The sequence below is a fragment of the Oenanthe melanoleuca genome, chromosome 3 (genome assembly GCF_029582105.1).
Source record: "Oenanthe melanoleuca isolate GR-GAL-2019-014 chromosome 3, OMel1.0, whole genome shotgun sequence".
NCBI classification, from domain to species: domain Eukaryota; kingdom Metazoa; phylum Chordata; class Aves; order Passeriformes; family Muscicapidae; genus Oenanthe; species Oenanthe melanoleuca.
This window is the reverse complement of record NC_079336.1, coordinates 95,801,424-95,825,472: the sequence shown is the minus strand read 5'-3', so window position 1 is coordinate 95,825,472 and position 24,049 is coordinate 95,801,424. Positions and strand designations below refer to the sequence as shown.

At 37.9% G+C, this 24,049-nt stretch overlaps 1 protein-coding gene across 10 annotated transcripts in view; it reads left to right on the top strand.

The window, feature by feature from the left end:
- NRXN1 (neurexin 1) overlaps positions 1–24,049 on the top strand; it is a 668,503-nt gene that overhangs the window by 435,017 nt on the left and 209,437 nt on the right. The window lies entirely within an intron of this gene.

The following is a 24,049-nucleotide window of genomic DNA, read 5'->3' as shown; positions in this document are numbered from 1 at the left end:
AGGAGAAATACTGCTGCACTTTGCTTTGACTTTTTTGCACTTTCTCATATTTTTCCATTAGTCTCAACCCATTTGAAACTAACTAAGCTTGACTCTTCAAATGAAAACTGGCCAAAATCTCTTTGGAAATGGTTGAGCCTTTAAGAGGAAAAAAAAAAAAAAAAAAAAAAAATAAAAATCCATGTGTGATGTCTGGGAGTGAACTAATTGGACAAAAAAGGTTTCAGGGACTGTTGTTATGACAAAGCAAAGATTAAATAATTTCTTCTTTATGGAATAGAGATAGCTATGAATCTTGGAAGAAGGAGGCTTGACTCTAGAAGGGAATTTATAGATTATTTCACATGTGTGAAGACAGCTAACAGTCTATTGCTATTCTCCCCACTCTGCTTAACCAAAATCCACATCACAAACTTTTAGGGTCATTTGAGTGAAAATTGTTCCTCCTGAGACTGATTCCATCTTTTACCCTGTTTTTCTTTATACAGGCACCTTTCTCTATAATGTCCAATTTCATTATTATTACTACCAATTAGGAAAGTTTCCAGGCAGGAAAATTAGCAGTGCACTACATAGAAAACTACATCTTCCTATACTAGATTGCTGAAACATCAGAAAAAATTATGCTAGCTTGAAAGAGAAAAAAAAGGATTTTAGTCCTTTCCACAATGTAGATTTAGTCCCAATAAGGTTAATAAATATTATAATGTACATAAATACACTCTCCTAGCAGTAAGTTGCACAATGATGGGTTGTCTTTAAGACCAAGAAAACAGGTCAGGTTAAACAAGCCAATTTCCTTATACTGACTTAGGAATTACATTTTGCACTAGCAATTTGAAATTGCCAAAAATAAAGAAAAAGGGAGATTTTTATACTGCACAGATCATTGTCAACACTGAGAAGAGAGAAAAGTATAATGTGGACAAGTCCAGGACAAATGGTCTCTGCCACAACTTGTTCAAAAAACTATCAAGATGAACATTTTCGAAGCTGAAGGTCTACTGTTAAGATGGTTGAAATAGGAAAATTACACTGATTGTCAGTTATCTGGAATTGTTGTCAGTCTTTTGGGTGATTGTACTTGGCAGTATTAAATGTAGTGAAGCTTTTCTGTTCCATTCCTGTTGTGACACAAATGACAATGTATTGCCTCAGTGAATAATAGGGTGCTGGTCTGATTTAAGTGGCTTCTGAACAGACTTCTCTCTGTAACCCACATGGGAAAAGATAGGGAGGTGGCAGTGGAAGTGTCTTCCACCTGCCATGCCCTCCTCTATATTTTCACACATATGAACCACAAATAGAACATTTTATCTGAGATATCCATTTGCAAATTAAATTTGTGGTGAAGTTAAACAAAAAACAACTGTTTAACAAAACTAGATTTTTTTGTTTCTGAACAAAAAAACCCAGATTAAATTGGTATTCCTCTAAAAAGCTTTGAATGGACAGAGAAAGATTGAAATTTTGCTTCAGTCCTATACACACTAATTTGTCAATTTATTAACTTATTAATTTATTTTCATGGGGAACAGACACTTTTGCTACTGAAATTAATGCAAATGTTACTAGTATGGTGGTATTGTGCTGCTATAACCAGAACCAAGCACGCTTTTTCTAAGGTCAAAAAAATCCTATGGAACTGAAGAAGTGCAAAGTGTAGATTGAAGGATTGAATTCTTCCATCTACCAAAGTGAAAGTGGAAGTTCAATCACTGAAGTTCCTCTTTGCAGTGATTTCATAAAAAGCATGTGTTAAAATTGCCTGTGTAGGGCTCAGTGCCTTGACAAGCAGTTTCTATCTTCCTTTTTTGACAAATCACATACTACATCCAGCTCTGGAGTTCCCAGTACAGGAAGGACATTGATTTATTTGAGTGACTCAAGGGAGGAGTCCCAAGCTGATTAGAGGGATGGGGCAATGCAATTCCCCTACAAGGAAAGGCTGAGAGAATCTTGTAAAAAAAAAAAACCTTGGTGTGACCTAATTTCAGCATTCCAACATGTGAAGGAGAGAGAAACTTTTTACAGGGGTGTGTAGTGACAGGACGAGGGGGAATGGCTTCAAAGTGAAAGCCAGTTTATGTTAGATATTTAGGAGGAAGTTCTTCACTGTGAGGGAGGGGAGGCACTGGCACAGGTTGCCCAGAGAAACTGGAATGGTCCCATCCCTGGAAGTGTTCAAAGCCAGGTTGGATGGAGCTCTGAACAGCCTGGTCTAGTGAAAGGTGTTCCTGCCTATGACAGAGAGGTTGGAGCAAGATGATCTTTAAGGTCCCTTCCAGTCCAGACCCTTCAATGATTCTGTGATGTGTCTCCTACTGAAAAGGCAATGCAGCCACATGTTGTGCAAGCAAATTTAATTTTGCATACAGGCCATGGGGATTCAGGTAGACATAATATTTACCTTGATCGTTCACTGATTAATTAGTATGTTGAACACTGATTTGAAAATAGCAATTATATTCTCCAGTAACAGGAGACACTCCACAGGAGCCAGTTCTGTCTCTGAGGCTCTCATTCTCTGCAATGTGATTTGGTGGACTATAACCATATTTTCAGAGTTGTTAAACTAGTCATGCAAATCCTTCTTAATTTGGGGATCACTGACTAGTTGGGCTGTAACAGCTCCTTAGGAACCATTATAGTCCTGGGTCCAGCTACCAGTGTCAGTGCTTTGCAGTCAGGTTGAATAGTTCTATTAATATTCTGGGTTTATGCTTACAAAAGCAATGGAGAAATAGTGCTTCCAGTTTTTTTTTTCCAGTCTCTGGATTCTTTCTGCACACTTACTGGTGTAGTTTTATTTGAGAAAACAACAAAATCCTCCACACTCCAAAGTTAACACCACCTGAAGGTGAACTAGGCTGCTACTGCACATGGGTAGTAAGCAGCTCCTCTACATGCTGATGTTTGCCTCTTCTGCACAGCAGAAGCATTTATTGAGAAAATAGAATTCATATTTTGAGCTAAGCTACTTGTAGAACATTGCTTTTAAAAGAGAGATTGTTCAATATATGTGAGTCAAAGTCTGTCAAAATGCAGCTTTTTAAACTTCCTAAGTGATGTGACTGAGGAAGGGCTCCCTTGTGCGAAAATAACCAAATAAATTGGATCATTCATATTTGTTGCAGAATGATAGGTGGCTAGAAGAACATCAGAAATTCTGATTCCAGTTTACTGCCCTGTATTTAGAGCTACACTTTGGTTCTGTCACAGTATGGTTAGTTGTATGAATAATGGTTCATCATTGTGAGCATGAGGGAGTCACACCATGGCCCTTAGTGCTGTAATCTGAGTTTAAGAAAAGATATCTCTAAAGTACAAGTGAGCACTTGATAAATTATTCAGAAGAGAGGCAGAAGCTGTAAGCCACCTTTTTGCACTGTGTACCTGCAGCAATTGTTGCATGCACTTCAGATGACACAAATGTGTGTGAGGGTACAATGTGAGAAGGAGTTTCTCTTTGGTGATTTATGCATCCTCCTTTGTGGGATACAAATAAGAATTGCTCAAATCATAGAATGATCTTATGGAATCACAGTGCTGTTTGGATCAGAAGTGAACTTAAAGATCTGTGTCCACATCCTCTGCCATGGGCAGGGACACCTTTACTAGACCAGGTTGCTCAGGGCTTCATCCAAACTGGCCTTGAACACTTCCAGGGTTGGGGCATCCACATCAACCTGTTCCAGTGCCTCACCACCCTCACAGTAAAGACATTCTTCCTAATACCTGATACATCTATCCTCTTTCAGTTTAAGGCCATTACCCCTTGTCCTATCACTACAGGCCCTTTTCAAAATGTTTCTTCTAGCTTTCTTGTAGGCCCCCATGGGTACTGGAACATTCTGAAAGATCTCCCCAGAGTTTCTCTTCTCCAGGCTGAACAACCATGACTTTCCCAGCCTGGTTTCATAGGAGAGGTGCTCCAGCCCTCTGCTCATCTTCACAGCCCTCCTCTGGACTTGCTACTCTGGACTTCAGAGTCCATATCCTTCCTGTGCTTGGGGGCTCCTGTGCTGGATGCAGCACTCTGGAAACAGCTGCTTACACAGTTGTGAGAAAATGATGTGCTGTACTTGGTTTGAAAGAGGTTTGGGTTTTTTTATTATTCTTTTTTTTTAAGATTTGTGTTTAACTAGAGCATTTGAATGCACTGCTCACAGTGCAATCATAATCATAATGATGGCTCAATCTCACTGTGTTACATGGCAAGTGGAGGATAGGCTCCATATAAAATACATTCCAGGGATTTAGAGGTGTCTTTTGATCCAGCCTGGAATGTTGTGCCACTGAAGCCAGCTCTGCAGATTTGTGAATCATGGGTCATTAACATCCAATTCAGCTTCTTCAGTGCACATCAGCTGATGAGGGCTGAGCACAGCTGAGCTTGTAGTGATCTGGATGAGGATGAGAACAGGACCTTGACTCATGGCAATTTCTCCCAGGAAGGTATGCATGGTTCTCTTTAACAGCACCTTTAAAAATATTAGCAGTTGCTGTAAAATCTTTTCAGTCTCTGCATTGGGGATTCATATAACACCCAAGCTGACATTATGTACAGGCATGACTATTATCATAGGATTATAATTTCTCCTACTGAATAATTCCCCAACATGAGTGAGCATAGTAATTTCTTAGTTCCTCTTTTTCTGGAGACAAGCAAAACTCTCAAGAGCCACATTAATTTCTAGAGTATGAAGAAACCGTTGCCAGTGTCTTAAATTGACTTATTCTCCACATGTTCAGAATTTCACACATATTCTTAATTGTTTGTAAAATCTTGATTTCTTATTCCATTACCTTCTTTCAAAGAGCTATGGATTTTATCTTTGCTGTCCTTGTATCCATAGTTTTATTTCTCATGTTCTATGTCTCCACTGGCTTTTAGTTAATACTCACAAATTTATAGAGACTTTACTATAGCAGAATTTATGATTTACAGACAATTTTTGAAGAGGTTTTTCAGTTAAAATAACAGAGAAATTTGAAACATTAGTATTTAGAATTCCAGCACTATTGTGGTTGTTACAGTTTCTCAGAATACAGGTTTAACATCTTTTCTGTGTAGGTGCAACATCTTTGGACACTTTTTAGGGATACTATCTGTAGCTTTAAAAATTATGTACTGGAAATACTGTGAGTCCTGAGCTCTTAAATCAGCATGACTGTCAGCACAATCTGAGGCAATAGTGCATTGGAGGCACATGTCTGTGAGCTGACATGGGGAAGAGCACATGGAACAGTGGAGAGCAGGTTTATCCAATGTGGGATCCTCCAAGGGACCCAGAAATGTAATCTCTGCATGGAGTCTATGCATGAGATGTACTTCATCATGCAGAGAAGTTTTGAGTTGCTTCTGTCAGATTGTTTCTTTGAATAACGTTATCCAAGTGAAGAATTACTTCATTTTAGAATTTTAACAGACATTTTATTAAATGTACTTATTTCAGAAGTATATTAAAGTAATGCTGATGCTTAAGATACAATTCAGAGCTTTTGAAGCCTCGGGCATGAATTTATTTTTTTGTCTGGAATTATGTTTTTCCTCATTCTCAGTTCACCAACAATTTGCACCTCTTTTTCTTTTCAATAGATAGATTAAAAATCCCAGTACAGCGTCCTTCTCTTATATATGTGCCTGACAGTCAGCTTCCAAGTCCATGACTGGTTAAGCAGCCTAATAAATGAATCTTGAATACTACTGCCTAATTGTTGAAACAGAAGAGGTGAGGTTAAGTATCCAGTGCCTTCCTCCTTCTGTAGTTGTTAGGAGCAGTGCAACACAGCCTGACACATCTGCCAGCACTTCACACCCACTTGCTCATGTATAAATGACTGAACAAAGAACAAAGCAGTGAAAAGTCAAGCTTCACCTTTTTAAGTGGGAATGATAACAGGTTAGAAAAAACCCGAAATATGAGCTACACAACACATCGGAGGAACAAAATTCTAGCAGAAAATATTGTGGCATTTTAGGAGAGATTACAAATTATGTCAGTAATTACATAAATGTACCTGACAAATTTTGAAAATATATATAGGGAAGTGTGCAAATAAAAATGTTTTGTTCTAATGTGCATTTTGAGAGAAAAGGCAATCCAGGAAACCAGTCATTTATATTCTTTAGATTAATTAAATACTTTTTAAAAATTAGATTGATACTATTCATATAAAAGCTACATTCTTTTAAATGAAAGTGAATTCCTCATATGCTACCATTATCTCTTAGAAAAAAAGAATTTTACTGGAAAACATACACATCCCTGGTTTAGAAAATAAGGATTAGAAAGTGAAGCTTATTAGGGAAGCAAGAAGGATGTTCTATTTCTCTTCTTCTGACCTGATTGATATTCTCTTTTCTGTCTCCTGACATGTTTTCTGTAATGCAGACCACAGAAAAAATAGCTGGCAACATGGCTTTTCTTCCAACCTTCAGACTTCAAATGCAGAAAAATGTCTACTAATTTCTATTTCAGTGTTGCCATAGATACAGTTTCTGTGATGTTTTTATTTTTTACTTCTGTCTATCCCTCTACCTGTCTATACATATGTCTTTCATCTTGCTAGCGAACAACTTTTATTTTTCTTTTCCCTTTAATTTTCCATGTTTTCCAGCTATTCCTCAGCATGTATTACACTTGCTTAATTTAATCAGGTGTTAAATTTTGTTTGTTTTAGTTTTGCTTTTTGTTTTGCTTTGCAATTCAGAATCCTCACTCTTGATATTCTGGTCAATACATGAATCCTGTAATGCCCCACGGGTAGTGTCCAACATATCTTTTTGGGCTTTGAAATACTTTTTCTTTTTATTATTGGAACTCATAGTAATTAACTTTGCTTCACATTCTGTGAAAAAAGGATGCCTTCAGGTCTTCCCTTCATGCTGTGTTCTCAGGCTGTGCTGGATTTGTCTGATTCTGTTTGCAGTGTTATACACATTCTCTCACACTGCATTTCCCCCATTTTTTTGTTTCTCCCAGACCCTCTTCTCATGATTTTTTTTTTTTTTTTGTTAATGTTTATAGTAAATGCAAACAGCAGCAGCATCAGCTCAGGATGCTGTAGGCTTAATGTACCTACTCATCTGCAGTCATTCATCACTGCTGTTGTATCTCTTTCTCAACTGTAAGGAGCAAGGCAGTTCAGTGATGTACTTAAATTGGATGCTAACTGCTGCTGGTGAAAATGTTTCATCCCTATTCATTAACCAAAAAATTAAAAAAAAAAAAAAAAGACTTTACTACTCCTTCTTAGCATGCAGCTGGGCATTTAATTCCTAATGCACTAGGTTAAATTTATAATCTCCTCTTCTAGTAGGGATAAGACAGATCATGAAAACAGAGCACTTGTGGTTTTCCATGAAAGTTACATTTTTCCCTTTGTGAACGGAACTGGGCCTATGAATATCTTGGCAATACTCACAACCTTAACTTTGGAGTTCAGATTTATAGAGCTAATTCAGGGCTTTGGAGTCCCCTTATATATTTCTTGAACATATTCAAAATTACAGATGCTCTGAATAATCCGTGGAGAGTGAAATTTCTTCTTTGGACTGTCTGTGATCCTACACAGATCACTTGACTCTGATGCTGAGAGTTAGCTGCTGTCTTCTGTTTTCTTATGCACATTTCATTATGTGGCATTCTCCTCTTCAGGAAACACAGAGGTTGATTTTCCTTAAATAATAATTGTAATCAATTTTAATAGGGCTGTGCTCAATGCAAATGTGTCTCTAGAGACAGTCTACCTTCTTTGAAGTTGGGCAAATATGATAATTTGCTTTTACTACCAAAAGACTTTTTTTATTGTGTCATTTTCTGTTTGTTTGTTTACCAGCAACTTTTTTAGGCTATTTTCTATCTGACATTCTGTCCTACTGGGCATTTTTTCTGGACTTCCACCAGGTCTTGGAGGAAGTCTCATGTACCACCTTGCTCCTTGTCAAATATTCATCTTCTGGCTTTTGTTGAAGCAGTGATTTAACTTAGGTAACATTGGGTTGATACCAACCCAAGATTGATGTGGCTTGAGGATGAGATTGATTAGCATCATGCTCCCTGTGCTGCCTATTACCTGTGCATGAACTGAAAGGAAAAATGCTTGAAAATCAATTACAGCTGCAGAATTTTACAAACTACTTTGAAGGAACTAATTCCTAGTTAAGGTTTCAAAGTTAAAAAATTAATGGTAAGCTTCACACTGTACAAACTCGGGGCTGGTGTAAAGAAAATTTTTTGTGTGTCTCCTTTCATAGCCTCTATGTTCTTAGTGCCTGTCTCCATCTGATGATCAGTTAACAAAGCCTAAATAATTATTTATCACAATTTGTTCTTGCTATAATATTTTTTGTCAACAATTTGGGAATTTCTCCTTTGCTGCCTATTGTCCTCTGAATTGCTCCACCTCTCCCACCTGTGTTAACAGGGGAAATCTGCCCCTCCCCATGCAGCTGAACTCGTTGGCAGCGTTCTTGCCTGCTTTTAACCAGTGTAAATAGCTCTGGGATTTATTGAGGAAGTGTGAATCGTCTCATCTGGAGCTATCTAAACTTTAGGCATTGTGTTTAAGCTAGCCACAGGCAGTCAGGCATCCCAGGGAGGAATTTTTTTCCATTGCCAGTTAGCTCTTTAGGAAAGAGCTAACTAAGGCAAGAAAGGGAGACACCTTCATCTCAGCTTCATCCTGTTGTGCCTGTGTCTAGGGAAGTAGCATAGAATGTACCACCCTTTCACAGCTCTGAAGAGAATCTCTTCTCATTACACTGTGGTTTTTTTTCTCTTCAGTTGTCTTCAGGTGAATTATTCCTAATTTACTTTGGCATTTGTGAGAAAAGAAACATTCTCTAGGATCAATACTTTTGCTTTGAATGCATTCACTTTGTCATATTAGCTTAATGAAATGAAAATAGGCAAAAAGGAAAAGATTTCTTAAATGGTGTTTGCTAATACTTCAGACACTGTTGTATGTGTACAGTATGGCTTTTTTTTTTTTTTTTTTTTTTGGTTTAGTACTAAATGGGAAATCTGACTTCTAAACAAGTACAGGCTATAGACACTTTTTTTTTCCTTATCCTCTATTGCTGACCTTGTAATAGGCCTATTAAGAAAGAGTCAGTGTTGATCACTTTAAGCATAGTCACAATTTATGAGACTATTATCTCAGGTAATCTAAATAGGCAGTGTTATTGTGCACTTTATGCTACAGTTCTGCTTTTATCTCAGTAAATGACTGGCTGCATTATTGCCAAGCATTTTTATAGAAGCCCCAAGTGCAGTGAACGTTTCTGAGGAGAAGAATCCAACAGCATCAAGAGCAGCACAAACATGGGAAAAAACATAGAATAAAGAGCTAGAATATTACAGGAAAGTTTGGACTTGTTTGAATAGCAGAGGTATGATGATTAACAGTCTAGGTGTCCTGCAACACATCCATAAGAATCTCCAACAAGATCCATAAGAATCCAAGCATCCTCCAATCATTATAATGTGTGTGGTAGCTTGAAACCCTGGTAGTCTCTTTCTGAGCTATAACAGAGCCTGGAGGCACAAGCTGGGAAATCTTTGGCTCTTTTTTTCCCCACTGTGTTGATTTCAGTGCAGTCAGATCTTTACCTTTCTGTCCTGCTTTTCTCCTCTAGCTCCTTATAGTGACAGTCATGATTTCCTCCTGCCATTTTGTCCTTGATTTCTTCTCCCTCTCTTATTGCTCCACAGAATGTGCTGCAGTCAGATTTTGATTCCTTGGTATCATGCTTGTCGTGTGGTCTACTTGCTGTATCTTCTTGTTATAACATTATTTTTTCCTCCAGCTATGTATATCTGATTAGTATTCACCACTTTAAAAAATGCTTCAGTTTTACTCTCCCAGTGGACTTTCCTTTAAGAGTGTTTACTTCAGGCAAAGGATAGATTATGCTATCATGTTGTAAAATCCTAATAATACCAATAAATGCCTCTAATGGAATGAATTCTGTCCCTTTTTTACTAGAGTACTATTGAGTAGGTGTCCCACAGCAGTGGGTTTATTAGAAAGGAAAATCCAAATTAAAAAAATAAAAAAAAAAAAAAGGCAAAGAAAAGAAATAAAGCTAGCTGTATACTTTAGAAAATTAGAAATATCAGACTCTATCAATCTAGAATCTGCTTGCAGTTTCCAATTGCTCTGCTGGCAATAATGGGGTTACAGTAGTGTGAAAACTGAATCAATAAAATCAACCACATGCCCTCTGAGTCATGGAGCATATTGCATGGCATAGGATATTGCACTGTATATTTCTCCTGGTAAAACCAAGCCATTTTTGATGCAGTATAAAATGGAGTAAGAAAATACAGTGTCTGTTTCTATTTCTAAGAGAATGGCTGATATACGCTGATTGTATTTTGCTTGGTGTGTAGAACTATCGAGAATTAACAGTGGTCATGATAGGTTTTCTCTTTGTTTATATCCACTTTGTGTTTTACTTCCCAGCACTGCTGCAATATATGCTTTTGGTGATCTTGACCTTGGAAGCAAACTGTGGCCTATAATGCAGCCTATTTGCTGCTGGGAAGAAGTTACCCTGGTTTCTAGTGCTGTGTTTGGTAAAGGCTGGAGACTCTCAGGTCTCTGTGCAAGGAGCTGTACCCTCAAAAGCCTTCCTGCCAGCTCTGTACACGTGCAGCTGTGAAAACTGGAAATGGATTATGAAGGAGTAAATAATAAGGTGTTTATGGTGCCCTCAGAAAAACAGATGATAGGCAATATCCAGTCTGAGGTGACAGAGACTGAGCTACAAAAATGTGGATAAATCTCGTATGGCAAAACTGGCAAAAACTGGCAGCTACTGCTGTTGGCAGGGCATCACAGGCAGCAGTTCTGGAATTCAGCTGGTAAGTCCCAGATGCTCTGAGAGGGTTCACAAAGTGCTCATCTACAAGTGCTTTGAGAGCAGGCTGTGTTATCTGACCTAGCCCAGTTTTCTACACAGGCCAGGCTGCTTTTTTCTTCTTCCTTGTGTGTGATTGTTGGCTGCTGAAGGTAGAGAAGAAGGTCATACTCATTGCTGCAGAGTTGGGCTTTTTGACAGTTGTCCAAAGGTCAGGCTGCTTGCTCTTTTACTAACAGTCTTGAGTGTAAATAAATAAATTAAACACATTGAGGCAGAAAATCCCAAAATATAATAGGTCAGAGTGTCTTTTCAGATGAAATGGTGCTTTAATCCCATATAAAACCTTGCATAGAAGAGCACGAGAAAGACATAGCAGTTTGATTTCTTTCAAAAATGTTTTCTTAAGACTGCCAACTTGGAAAGCAGCTGGAAGAAGCAAGGGGAAACATTGATTGTTATACAGGACATGACAGCTAAACTGTCTTCTTTAAAGGAGTGGAAAGTTCCTCAAAAGCTCTCCTCCATCAGTGCAAACTGCTACAGAAAGCAGTTTATTCTATGCTGTCCAGTATTAATAAATTGAGGTATTGATGAAGGATCCAGGTCACCACCTCAGCTGAGGGGAAACTTAAGGGGCACAGTGTTGTCTTGCTCCCAAAGAGTGGGGTTTTCTTCTGTGCAGAATCTGTATTTTGTTTGAGATACCAAGATACAGAACTCATACCAATTCAGCACTTGTGATAATAAATCTTTTTCTGAAACTGAGGTTCTGCATATTAGTGACAGCACAGTATTGAGGCTGAGACTGATAATGGTACTAAATAATCATCTCTTTTAAAATAGAAATTACTTTGATGAACATTAACATGAATATCAGCATAAATACAGGGTGTGCTTAGTACTATTTAACATGACCTTCATTTTGATAACATCTCTAATTAGGTAGGTTTTCTAGAAACTGACTATCAGTTATGTTTGCATTACTGGAGAACCTCATGTATTCTGTTTATCTGCAGTTTTGTGACTTTTGCTCTTTCCTTATCACTTTTGTCTCATACAATGAGTTTAATCCCTTGAGCAGATGAACATCCATACAAGTGTTCCCTGACACAGGAGGGGAGTGCACTGTCAGCTCAAGTCCACAGCACTCAGAAAGGCCTATCCAGGCTATTCCAGGGAAGGAAGAGGCATCAGTTGAGCTGCATCAGCTTCCTGGAGCAGTGTACCATTAAGTCTCTTGGACACTAGTGCTGACCTAGGGAAGAAGGATAACATAGGGATAACAGTCTGGTGTTTGAGGGATCCAGGCTTGTTTGACATGCATTCAGAGGATTTGCATGTGATTTGCCTGTGCTTTACAATTATGTCAGGTTTATCAGATTGACCTAACAACAGCAGACTTCTCCAGCCACCAGCAGCAATTAGAGCAAGATTTGCTCCTTAGGTCAAATATCTTTTAAAGATGTTTGTTTGCATGAGCATAAAGAGGCTCACAGGGTAACAATAGTTACTTCATAACATTCTCTTCCTTGCTTGTGCCCTCTCATGACTCTTTTTTAAGTGCCAGATTCATTCTGTTGATTTTACTCTTGGAGGGACAGTGTAATTCTAATCCAAAGCATTTTCTATATCTTTCCTTTATTTGCAGCATGTGTCTATCCTCAGCTTTTCCTTAAACCCACACCTGATCTGTGTAGGATGGGTTCACATGCAAGTTTAAGTTTGACAGAGGATGAAAAGCTGCTATAGAACATAAAAATGCTTCGTAATTTGAATTTACAAATTAGGAGTTCCTCATTTTTTGAGGTAACTTTATGGTATTTTGGGATCCCATATGCAAATTCTCGTTTCAGTTGTTAATTCTAACAATCTACTCTTTCTTAGTAAAAGTTCATATTCCCTTAGTTTTTGGTATTATTAGATTAAGAGGCTACAAGAAGGAATCCTGTTCATGAAACATGACATCTTTTGTCACTGCTAAGAAAAAAGCCATGTTTGGGCCTACAAACATTAAGGAAGTTTAATTGAAATGGATAGAAATTGCTGTTTAAGGAAATATTCCTGCATTTTCATTATACCTCTAGTTTAACAATCCTGTGTCTAAATGTCATGTACAGCCAAGATCCTGAATGTAGATGAGTCGGGATTTCTCCAGAAAATGTAGAAATAGCTCTTTTGGGATTTGTGAAAAATTTGTTTTTCCTTGTATGCATCATCTTTTATTTATTGAAATGTAATTTGATGCTTCCTTCTACTTTAGCCCACAAGGAGTTAGTAGCTTAAGGACACTGATACTGAATGTCAGCTGTAAGGTATATTTTTCCCCAAGCAGAAGAGGGAGAACAGTTTGGAGATGTGGCCCATGGCTCTGAGAATGGCTCACAAAGGCTACAACACTGTTAAAAATCAAACAATTTATCAGAACTCTTACAGATTAGGATTAGAAGAAGAAGGGAATGGAGGATCGATGAAAGGGGAAATATGAAGTGACTGCAGCCCTACTCTCATTACAAACAGTTGCTGATTGTTTTTCTATTCAAGGTCAATAAGTACAAAACATTGGGTTTGCTAATCAGATGAGAACTTCATTACTTTGTTTCAGAGACCAAGGCACACATCATTTTTAGCTGTAAAAATCTGTGGTTTTATTTCACAAAGTTAATTGGAAGATTTGATTTAAAAAATAATCATTTAGGAATGTATTTTTTAAAGGTGGTGACAAGAAAGGTGCTAAAAGTGCTCCAGCTTTGAATAAGATAAACTGTATTTAAGAACAGACTAAATTTTTTTTTAAATTTATGCCTATATTTAGCAAAGATATTTTCAACCCAATAATCTATAGCAGCAGAGTACAAAGTTGAGCACAGCAGACAGGGACCATTGAGCTCCTGGAGTTAAGGGTGCATTAGTGTTTCTATTACAGTCTTGTGTATTCTGCAAGATAAGATGGTTATAGTAATTGGTTCCAGACTGAAACATAGCTTGAAAGATTGAGACCTGAGATCACAAGTTATACTTTTAGAAATGTATTCTGGGAATTGCTTAAACTACTGTGGTTTGTTTATGTTATGCTGGATTCCCAAGGCCTCCATTAAGGTTCACAGTTGCATTAAAGGCAATTTTGCATAAACAGGCACAATACCCATACCAGTAGTTTGCAGTCTCATCCCCTCAGCTGAGGGTGTGGTTTCAGTGGGGGCTTAATTTGGGTCAGGGCTATTGAGTGTATGACTGAAACACGGGGCAGAAATCCCACTTGGGCATTCTGAGGTCTTTCAGCTCACCAGGAAAGAGCACAAGGATCAGCCTGCCCATCCTGTATCTACAGGGACAGCTTTGAGCTCCTTGAGGGCTGATAGCACCGTTGGCTGCTGGATCTTTGCTCCTTGGCTGTGCAGGCTGACTCAGGGGAAGGGATAACCTGTTCACAGAATCATTCAGGTCATTGGGTTCAACCTTTGAGTGATGAGCACCTTGCCAACTAGACTTTGGCACAAAGTGCACCATACCATAGCTATTGCACACCCTCTTATTTGGCCCCCATCCTTTGTTGTGCTCTGGCATCATCTCTGCATGTGGAGCAACCTGAGCAGTGGTGTCCTGTGAGCCAAAAGACATGCAGAGCTTCTCATTTGAAACTTGGGGACAAGCTGCAAACTAAGGAACAAATTGTTCCCCTTGTTTTAGATTCCCTGTAAAGCTTTGTGGTTAAGTTTGGCTCACTGTACCTGATCTGCACATTTTCTGTGGCTAAGCAGAACACCGGGCTAGGAATGTTGTCACATTGACTAAGTGTCCTTCAGAAAAGTAGTCCTGGATCTTCCTAACTTGGGGTTTTAGTTTAGAGGTTATTTCCTTTGGGATTACTTTCTTTCTTGGGCTGAAATAGGTTTATGTTGTCGTTATTGCTCAGAGCAGGACAGGCTCTCCATGCCTTGTTCTGTTCCTGGCTATATCTGGAGGACAAAGGTGTTGATTTACCCTCACCATCTGACAGTGTTGTATCAGGAAAGTAATAGCTTTGAGAGCAAAGAACTGAACTTCACACTGATATATTTTCTAAACTATTATTTTTCAAAAATGAGCATGAAAACACTTTCTTTTTCTGGTGTGAATGAGATGTTACTGTCGCATTTGGCCTGAGGTATTTATGCTTTACTCCACAGAATCAAAACGCAGTTTATAAAGAGTTTGTCACAGAGCCTCAGGTAGTTAGTTATCCACTTGCTGCTGAAAAAAAAGATAACTGGTAGAAGAGATACACAGAATTTTTAGAGAGACACAGACATCTGTATGTAAGAGACTGTGTTACTAGAAACACTTGTCTTTTCATACTGTTAGAATTTTGAAAAGTTTTTTATGCTACAGATTCTTGCAAATTGCCTGCCAATGTAATATCAGCAGCACCTAAACTGTAAGTAATTGCTTATGATAATGAGCACAAACTAATTTACTGGAATATGTTAATATTCACAATGCACTTTAGAACAGCAGGGTATTCCAAAAATACTATTCTGTTGTTTAATTGCAGTGTTTAGGTTGCATTGCTATTACAAATGCTGGCAATATCATCACAAAGCCAGCCTCTCATTGAATAGCCTCCTTACTGGGACTCCAGCATGTGAGTAGGTAGTGTCCTTTGAGAACTAAACAGGATATGAACAAAACATTCTGCATTTAAATTATGATTCTTAATTTCTGATTGATGGTACTTACAAGAATAGGCAGAGAACGTTTTTATGACTTTTAAAATTTAACATAACAAATGTCAAGTTGAATAGCATTCAATTTCTATCTTAATATTTGTGTGTTTTCAATGGAATCAATATTTGTGTGAGATGCAGAAACATACCTAGGAATATGTGTTATGTTACAGAAATGTTGTAAGAAAATACTATAGTGAAGTAGTGAGTCCTTCCAGGTTGGTGTGCTGCTGTTCATTCTGCAGGACTGGTGTTTAGCATATTTGAAATGTTGTTTTTCCCTTTGTTTCTTTGGAAATGTTCTGTTTTACTTTGGGATGAGATTTTTTGAGCAAGAAGAATTAGAATAGTAGAATTATAATTAGAATTAGATGAATACTTATTGAAAAATGGGCTATCCCTGAGCACATTTCTTCACAGAATTATTTTCTACATGCATTGGTATCACTTACAGTTTTGAAGGATTCTTGACATCTTTGCATATGTTATTATAAAGTGCTGTATTAAAGTAAGGCTTTCCAAGCTATTGAATACTGATCTTCACTTCAGGATATTAAAAGCACTCGTAATCTCCTCCAGCCAGACCCTTGGAAGTGAGTGGCCTTCACAAAATCATTGCACTAATTAGGCTGGGTTAGTCTTCAGAGGGTGATTAACTGCTCACCTTTCTTGCATACACAAGTGAATTAAGTTACAGCTGGTAGCACTGGCATATGGAGTGTCAGAGCCAACACCACAGTTAGTCCCTGGTGAGATGACTGAACAGTTTGGAGCCCAAAACTCTTTTGTCAAGTTCTCTCCAAACATTGTTGTGCAATCCAGTGGTTAAACCACACTCTGATTAGTTAACTGTGTAACCCAGCAAAAAGCATTAAGATGCATATTTTTTACTGCATCTCTTTATCCTCTGAATCTGGTGGAGAATTGTTGCTTACAAACAACAGCATAAGGACTTTGCAAAGAAGAATAACAGCAATTATCATAATGACAAAGCATGTAGTGTTTCTGTGCCAGGCTGCAATTGAAAATCTATTATGTTGTGGAACAGAAAGAAGTGGGGAGGAAGTGAATTGGCCCAACCTGGCTGGCCCCTGTTAGCTCTTATTATAATGGTCTAATAACCTTAAAGATTTAAGCACAAATACAGCTGTGTTTGTGTACCCCTATTAAACACTGTTTGTGTCGTGCACAGATTTGATAATGTAAGTAAACACTGATGTTCCAAAGTCAATCCCTGGGATAATTACTGTGAAAACTCTCCAAATAAAGTATCATTTGTAGCTGCTTGCTGGTTCTTATCTTCAGGTTCTTTGAGACAACCAAGCAGACACTTTTATATCATGTTCCTCTTTTACTTGATACTTTTTGGAGGTTTGAGTGCATATAATGCTGGAAAAGACTACCTTTGGCTTTTAAACTTGATTTGTATATAAAATGGAATATCCTGAAGTTTTGTTCATGCTTGGAATTAGGGAGATGGTACAATACCACAAGCCTGCAGTCAGTATGCATCTCGCTCCTCAGTCCTTCCCTGTGCCAGGTCTCCTTCTGAGATGCCTCTGAACAGCTGCTTCATGGGTGGATTCATGTGCCTCAGGGAGAATTGGTGTTTTTCCAAAGATTTAATCTCTTGAATTTTGTTTGATTTCATTTTTGCCACAAGAAGAATGGTTGCTATTTTCATATTTCAAGATGTAACTTCTCTAAGAAACTGTGCTCTTTCTATTTTTCTTCAGCTGTAGTCCAGGTCTGTCTACTCAAAAACATTCAGAAATGCTGCTACAAGAATATTTTTGTCAGCTAAACATTGGTAGTTGACTAATTAGTAGGAGAACATGGATGCCACAGAACTTCTTACTACTCTTCAGTACCTTTGCAAACACGCAAAATTAAACTTCACTGCACATTGCCCATAATACAATTACCTGTTCTCAGCAGAGGCTCCCTCTCAGCAAACCCTGTAATTTGGGTTGTTGCCAGTACCTTCATTCTTCTGCAAGCAACAGCAGCATCTTATCTTAGTCCAGCATCTGACATCCTTGGGCGTGGATCGTTTTCAGAGACTTTAGCAGGCTTGCAATTAGCAGTGCTTTCATTTTCAGCATGCTCTACCTTTCTTCCAAGAGAAATTTTGGCTATTTTGGAGAGCTCTCTAAGGATTTTTCAAGATTAAATTATGAGATGCACAATTTAGCAAGGAACATAATATAAACGTCACTTAAAAATAACTAAGTTAATGTAAGACTGAATAGCTGGAATATTGTATTAGTAAGAAAGCCAATAAGAAATAAAGACTTTAGCCTAGAAGCATGCTAGGCACTTGCAGCCAAGCTTCTGTCCATTCTAACACTATTAAATGACTTAAGGCCAGCTGTTTCAAATGTTTTTATCCCCATTTAAAGAATGGGGGGTTATTTTTAAAGGTTGCCAGAGATGCAACAACAATTCTGAGAATTGGGATACTGTCACAGGTGCTCAGATAAAAACCTAACTTCAGGCACTAATGTTTTGCATGAATTACTTACAAATAATTACTAATTCTCTGACAAGAACACTGCCTTTTGATAGACCTATACAGAAAAAACTTTAGTTTTGTTTTTTCTTTTTCTGCTTTTGTGAGAGATGCTTAGGTCCTAGTTTCTGTCTTGTCTGTCTTCAGCTGACTTGCTTCCCAGCTGAGTCAGCAAGCTGGGGAACTCCAACAGCTCAAGTTGCTTGGCTTAGGGAATTTTTAACTTTTGCCAGGTATCTGGTGAGTTTGTAAAGTCCATGGACTAGAACCACTGAATGATTTCACACAGGGCACCAACAGATGGTGACAACATTTGTTGTCTATCAACCTGCATAGTATTTGAGCTAATGTCCTGGTTCCTGCATCCTGTTACAAATCCCTTCAACTAACTAGCCCCTTCACTGTGTTCATTTTGGATTTGGAACAACTAATAAGCCATAAGAAGAAAATCTGTGCATGTGCAGGTAATTTATTTTAATGGACCTGATTGCAGCTGTGGTTAAATTGAAGTTCAGGCCTTGACAATTCCTGATGTCAGGAGTGTGGAGACTGGATAGTCCTGGTGTCTTTGAGAGTACTTGACTATATTTCAACCTGGCAATGAGTTGAGGAGTACATTTTGTGCAGGACTTAAGTTCTGGGACTCTGGGAAGCCCAGTGTGGAGCTGGTAAGGAGCTTGGTGTGCTTGTGTGAGTCTGGGGGTGTAGCTGGGAAGGGTCTCCAGTCCCAGCTCAGGTGGTGTGGCTCCTGCATGGTTAAGTTTCCTCAACAATGCCTTTACATTTTACCTGTTTGGAAATACTTTTCAATCCATTGCCTTCTCATATGTGTTTCTCAACCACACAATTTCCACTTCTGTCGACAGCATTCAAGAAATTTAACTATGTATTGACACAGTTGTAGGAGGAATAAAACCTTCCCTTATTTATAGATGCTTGGCTTTTAATTTCTTTTTTGCAAGCTTTAAAAATCAGACATGTTGTATCCTTGTTACCTTTAATAGAGTCATAATGGATTAAAATGTTTCATGTTGAGTGCAATAGGACATTTAAAGCAGACTTTCATTTCCAAAATATATCATTTTCTACCCGTCTACATTGCATAAAAGTCCAAGGTGCTAATGGGGAATTACTTTCCTTACATTTCATATAAAAATATTTCAAATTCATTTCAAACAGCATTCATACTGGAAAAATGATAGGTAATAGGCAACTCACGACATTTTTAAACTGCAAGAATCTGGAGAAGAGCAATAATTTTCTTTTATCACTCTGTGCCAGATTTGTGATAGACTGTATCCCTTCATTAAATAGTGATTTTTTTTGGTGTAAGTCAACATATTTATGAGCTCAACAAACCACAGTACTTTATTTTTGTGGATGTTTCAAATAAAAATAATTTTGCAGAATAGGTGCCATAATACTATCAAGTCTGTTATGATTCAGTTAACTCATATTTTGGGAATAAGTCAGATGAACAAATACTCTTAGTTTCTATTCTCTTAGGAGTCCTTTCAGCTAGCTCTTGCTTAGCTAAGGTCCTTCTCAAAATTATATTAATTTTAAATCCAATTGGAGGCTCTTAGTTCAATGTCCCTACTCAAACTGAGTAGCACTTTACTCCAGATAAGTGATCTAATCTAAATCAATGGGGTCATTTGAGGTGTAAGATGCTCCTTGATTTAAAATATTAAAATCACTCTAGCAGGAAAATTTCCTAAATTCTTTGAAACTTTTATTATAACTATGTAATTTATGGTGCTAAGAATTATGCTGACTTGGAATATTGATGATAAGCTGTGTCAGGGTTGTTCTTTATAGATACACATTTGTTGAGCCATTGTTACTCACAAATTTTAGTTGTTTGTCACTTTCTGACCCTATTTATCAATAGAGCTTGATAGCAACTGGGGAATTTAAATAACAAAAACTTTTGGAGCAGGAATGGAGTATTTTTTCACCTACTTCATTATTGCATGGAAGGTAAAACATAACCATTGGTCCAAATATCAATGCCATAGACTGGAAAAAAGGAGAAGTGGAAAAAGGAGTGGTTTTCTTAGGGGTTTTTTTCTGTGGTCTGAGGAAAAAACTTTGCTTCTGTGTTAGTATCCTGAATCTTCAACAATTGCCACTGGAAAGGGCAGGATGCTCAGCGTGACTTGGGATTGTGTTGGTTCTATTATCACTTGGACCTTTACCTGGAGACAGCTCTTAGGCATAGCTGAATATAATAAACCACACACAGCACTGGTTTATAGGTCTCTCTGAAAAACTGAATGCAGGGTGATGAAAAACCCTGTAGGCTCTGGTGAAGCAAGTCATGGTCACCTTAGTGCTTTGGGAAGAGGAGTTCTATAATGCAATGCAAAGTTGTGCTTGAATTAGTAGTAGTAGATGCTGCTTTGTTAGTTAATTTAAATTAATTTCTCCAGCTGATTGAGTTGGTTGAGGTGTTGGAATGATATGGTTTCAGCCTCACTTACAGAAGCATGGAATTTTAGAGCTCAGGTGTAGCACAGTGATATGTGATTTCCATAAAAGCCTGACAGGAGGCCAATAGATATTTTCCATCTGCTTTATTTATCTCAGCATTTTCTCTTTACCTGGAGAGAAGATGATATCATTAATGATAATATTAATAACAAAACCCAGCAATGATCTTTGCCAATGCTGCTTTGGTCAGTGAGTTTTCTTACAGTTTCTCTGGAAGAAGGGATATCAATGAATGAAATAAGGGAATTACTAAGGAATTATGCTGTGCAGTTTGTGACTTTACAGGTGACAAATGTTGAGACTGTTTGTAGCAGTCCTAGTTTGGGCATGCAGTCAGATGGGTGCAAGGACCTAACTAGAAATTGTTAGTAGCAACCAATTTCCAGGAAAACTTTGAACCTTTATCAAGGTTTGCCAAGCTTGGTCAAAGGAACACCATAAGTATTCTCCTAGTCCCTATTATCCACAAATCTAAGAGAATCTGGATAGAAAATAAGACATCCATTCCTACCCTTGTGGCTCAAGCTCTTTGGAGAGCTACAGGCAACAATCCCTTTGAAAATTTTCCCCAGGCAATCTCTTCTGCTATTAAACAGCCTGATGTAGTTTTTCAGGAGAGCAGTTACAATCCATATTCAGGCTTCTGCCCAGATTTGTCTGAGAGAGAGTATCAGAATGCCTTCAGGAAGCAATCAGTTGAATCTGCTCTTTAGTTTGAAATATTTCTTCCAGAAGCTCTTTCCATCTCCTTCCCATGGTTAACCTTAATGGCCATACCCTCCTCACCTCAACCCTATGGCATATATTCTCTCTTCTGTGTAAATAATTAATAATATATCAAAGTCAAGGAAGAAGCTATACACAAGAGCTGTAATTTAATCCACCAAGTGGATTATTTTGAAACCCCCTCCTCTCCCTCTCTTCCCCTGGCATATCATATTTCTGGCTTGAAGCATCCCTTCCTATACTTACCTTAGAAAATCTGTACAAATATATGTACATAAATTTTGTGTGTTTTTCTCAACTTCAGCTTGTGCAGACTGAAAATACATAGATTAATATGTAAAAATGAGTATTAATGGAGATTTATCTGCTCCTCTGAACATACTAAATATAAATAATGCCTTCATATAGATGTTTGGATAATTGTGTGTATATACATATATGTTTTCATATTGTAAATTCTTCATTCTTGATAATTAATAGTAGCCTGCACTAGTCTCACTGGATTCAGCAGGTTAGTCAATGCAAGTAATTACTTACTGCTGGGAATAAGAGGGTTCACATTGTAGCCCAGAATGAAGCACTGATAAGATACAGAAAGAAGAAAATTATATTATTGGGTAATTTCTTGTTACTAGCAGTCCTTACTCTTCATATTTTTAATAACAGTTAAACATTGCTTTTCTGTTAATGAAAGTGCAGCTCATAGTTTTCATTACAGAACTTAACAGGTTTAGTCTTCTTTAGTCACAGAGTATGATGGAATCATAGCTTATAAGGGTCCAGAGCTCAATCAAACCATTCCATTCACTTCATAAGCACCTGAAACCTGATGTGAATGTTGAAAATAAACATTATGCTACTTACATTATATGGGATGAATGGAATTATGTACATTATCCTTCAGTGCAATATACATACCTTAAACTCAAAATTGGAATGAACACGAGGAAGGCACAAAGCTGTTGATTTGAGCAAACTATTAAGCTACATCAAATGTGACTTCAGAGCAATAAATATTGAAAAGCTTTGCAGTCATAAACAATAATAAATACAGCGAATGGGTTCTAAACAAAATATTTATCTGCTTAATACTGTAGAGGTAAGCAGATGTCCTTGAGTTGCTGCCAGACTGTGCTGAAATGAATGCACTATTTCATAAAAATGAATTTTGCAAACAAGTAGGACTTCAGAGACCCAGGCCATTAAAAACATTACTGTATCTTGACCACTGGCATTTTGTTACAATGGGAGCCATGCTTTCATGGGGAAGAATTTCAAAGAGCTGTGTGGACATTTTTCCTAAACATTGTGTGGCTGCATGGAAGCATGAAGAATTAGGCAGTAAATTCTGTGGCTGAGAGATATAACTGGCATGTTAGAAAGTTGCCTGCTTACAAGTACTGTGCTGATGGCATTGCTATTCTTGGCATTATAATTCTGCTGCTTTCAATTCTCTGGAGATGATGAACCCCAAACAACACAGTGCCACAAGCTAAGGGAGATGGCTGGGGTTTCGTGACAATGCTCTGAAAGAGAGGCACAGACATTATGAGGTTTGTCAGAGAGCATTAAAGCCTTTATGAAGCAAATGAATTAAGCTTCCTCCATTGTTTCTTACCATATCCAAAACTGATAGTAAGGAGGGTTGTTTCCCACAACTGCTCAGCTTCTAGCGTTTAATAGTTAATGGGAGGTTGGGATATAAGCTGAGATCAATCCCAGAGTAATAAATTTTACATTATTATATTTGTCTTTCTTGAAATATAAACACCAGAGGATCTATTCTCAAATGGCTTCCGACCCATTTTTCCATAATGAATACAGGAAATTCAAAGAACGTGACTCCCCGTACAGCTCAGACAGAGGCAGATCTGCATTCATCAGCGTGGATTAATTAGTCTTTCACCAGACACACAGCTACTTCCAAGAGCTACAAAATGGGCAGTTATAAAGGAGGGAAAGCTTTCTCGTAAAAACCCATAAACCACATGTTCTCATGGATAAGAGATACTTTTTTAAACTTTGATGTTTATTCTGTGTAGTTTAAGATTTACAGCTGGGTTTATCCAGCTCCACTGACATTGACCTTGCCTTCAATGCAGCAGCAGTATGGAATGAATTGCTCTTCCCTGGTTGATTTGAAGGGCAGTATTTAACAAAAAAAATGCAGCCAAGACTCATTTTGAATAAGAGCAGCAGAGCCTCTCATTGTTCAGATCTGAAGACTTACTTCTGGGTCATTGTATTCAGTATGACTCCACCATGCTTGGCAGGCTTTTTCTTTGTCTTATAAATTGGGTAAACACATCCAAGACAACCAAGAAAAGGAGAATTATGCACTGCCACTTAAATCTTGTGGACTATTCTAACAGCTTTATCTGTGACATTGAGCTGTGAGGAGTTGTTTTTCCTTCTCATTTTTGTTACTTATAAGGCCTTCATTCATGACCTGACACAAAGTTTTATGAAGTCAACAGAAAGGCTGTCACTGTTTTTAATGAGCTTTGTATCAAGCCCTCAGTTTTTCATCAACACAGAAAAAAATCCTTTCACTGCAGACACCACAGAGACATAAACTCCATGAAGGCCCCAACTCATTGGTTGGAGATTTGGAGTCAACAGTGGCATCAAAGAGGAGAATTTGGGGGACCATCAGCAGTGATATTGCCTGTTCAATGGCCAGGAGGAAAGCAAGGGTGGGAGAGCAGGAGGAGGAGGATTTTGTCACACATATTC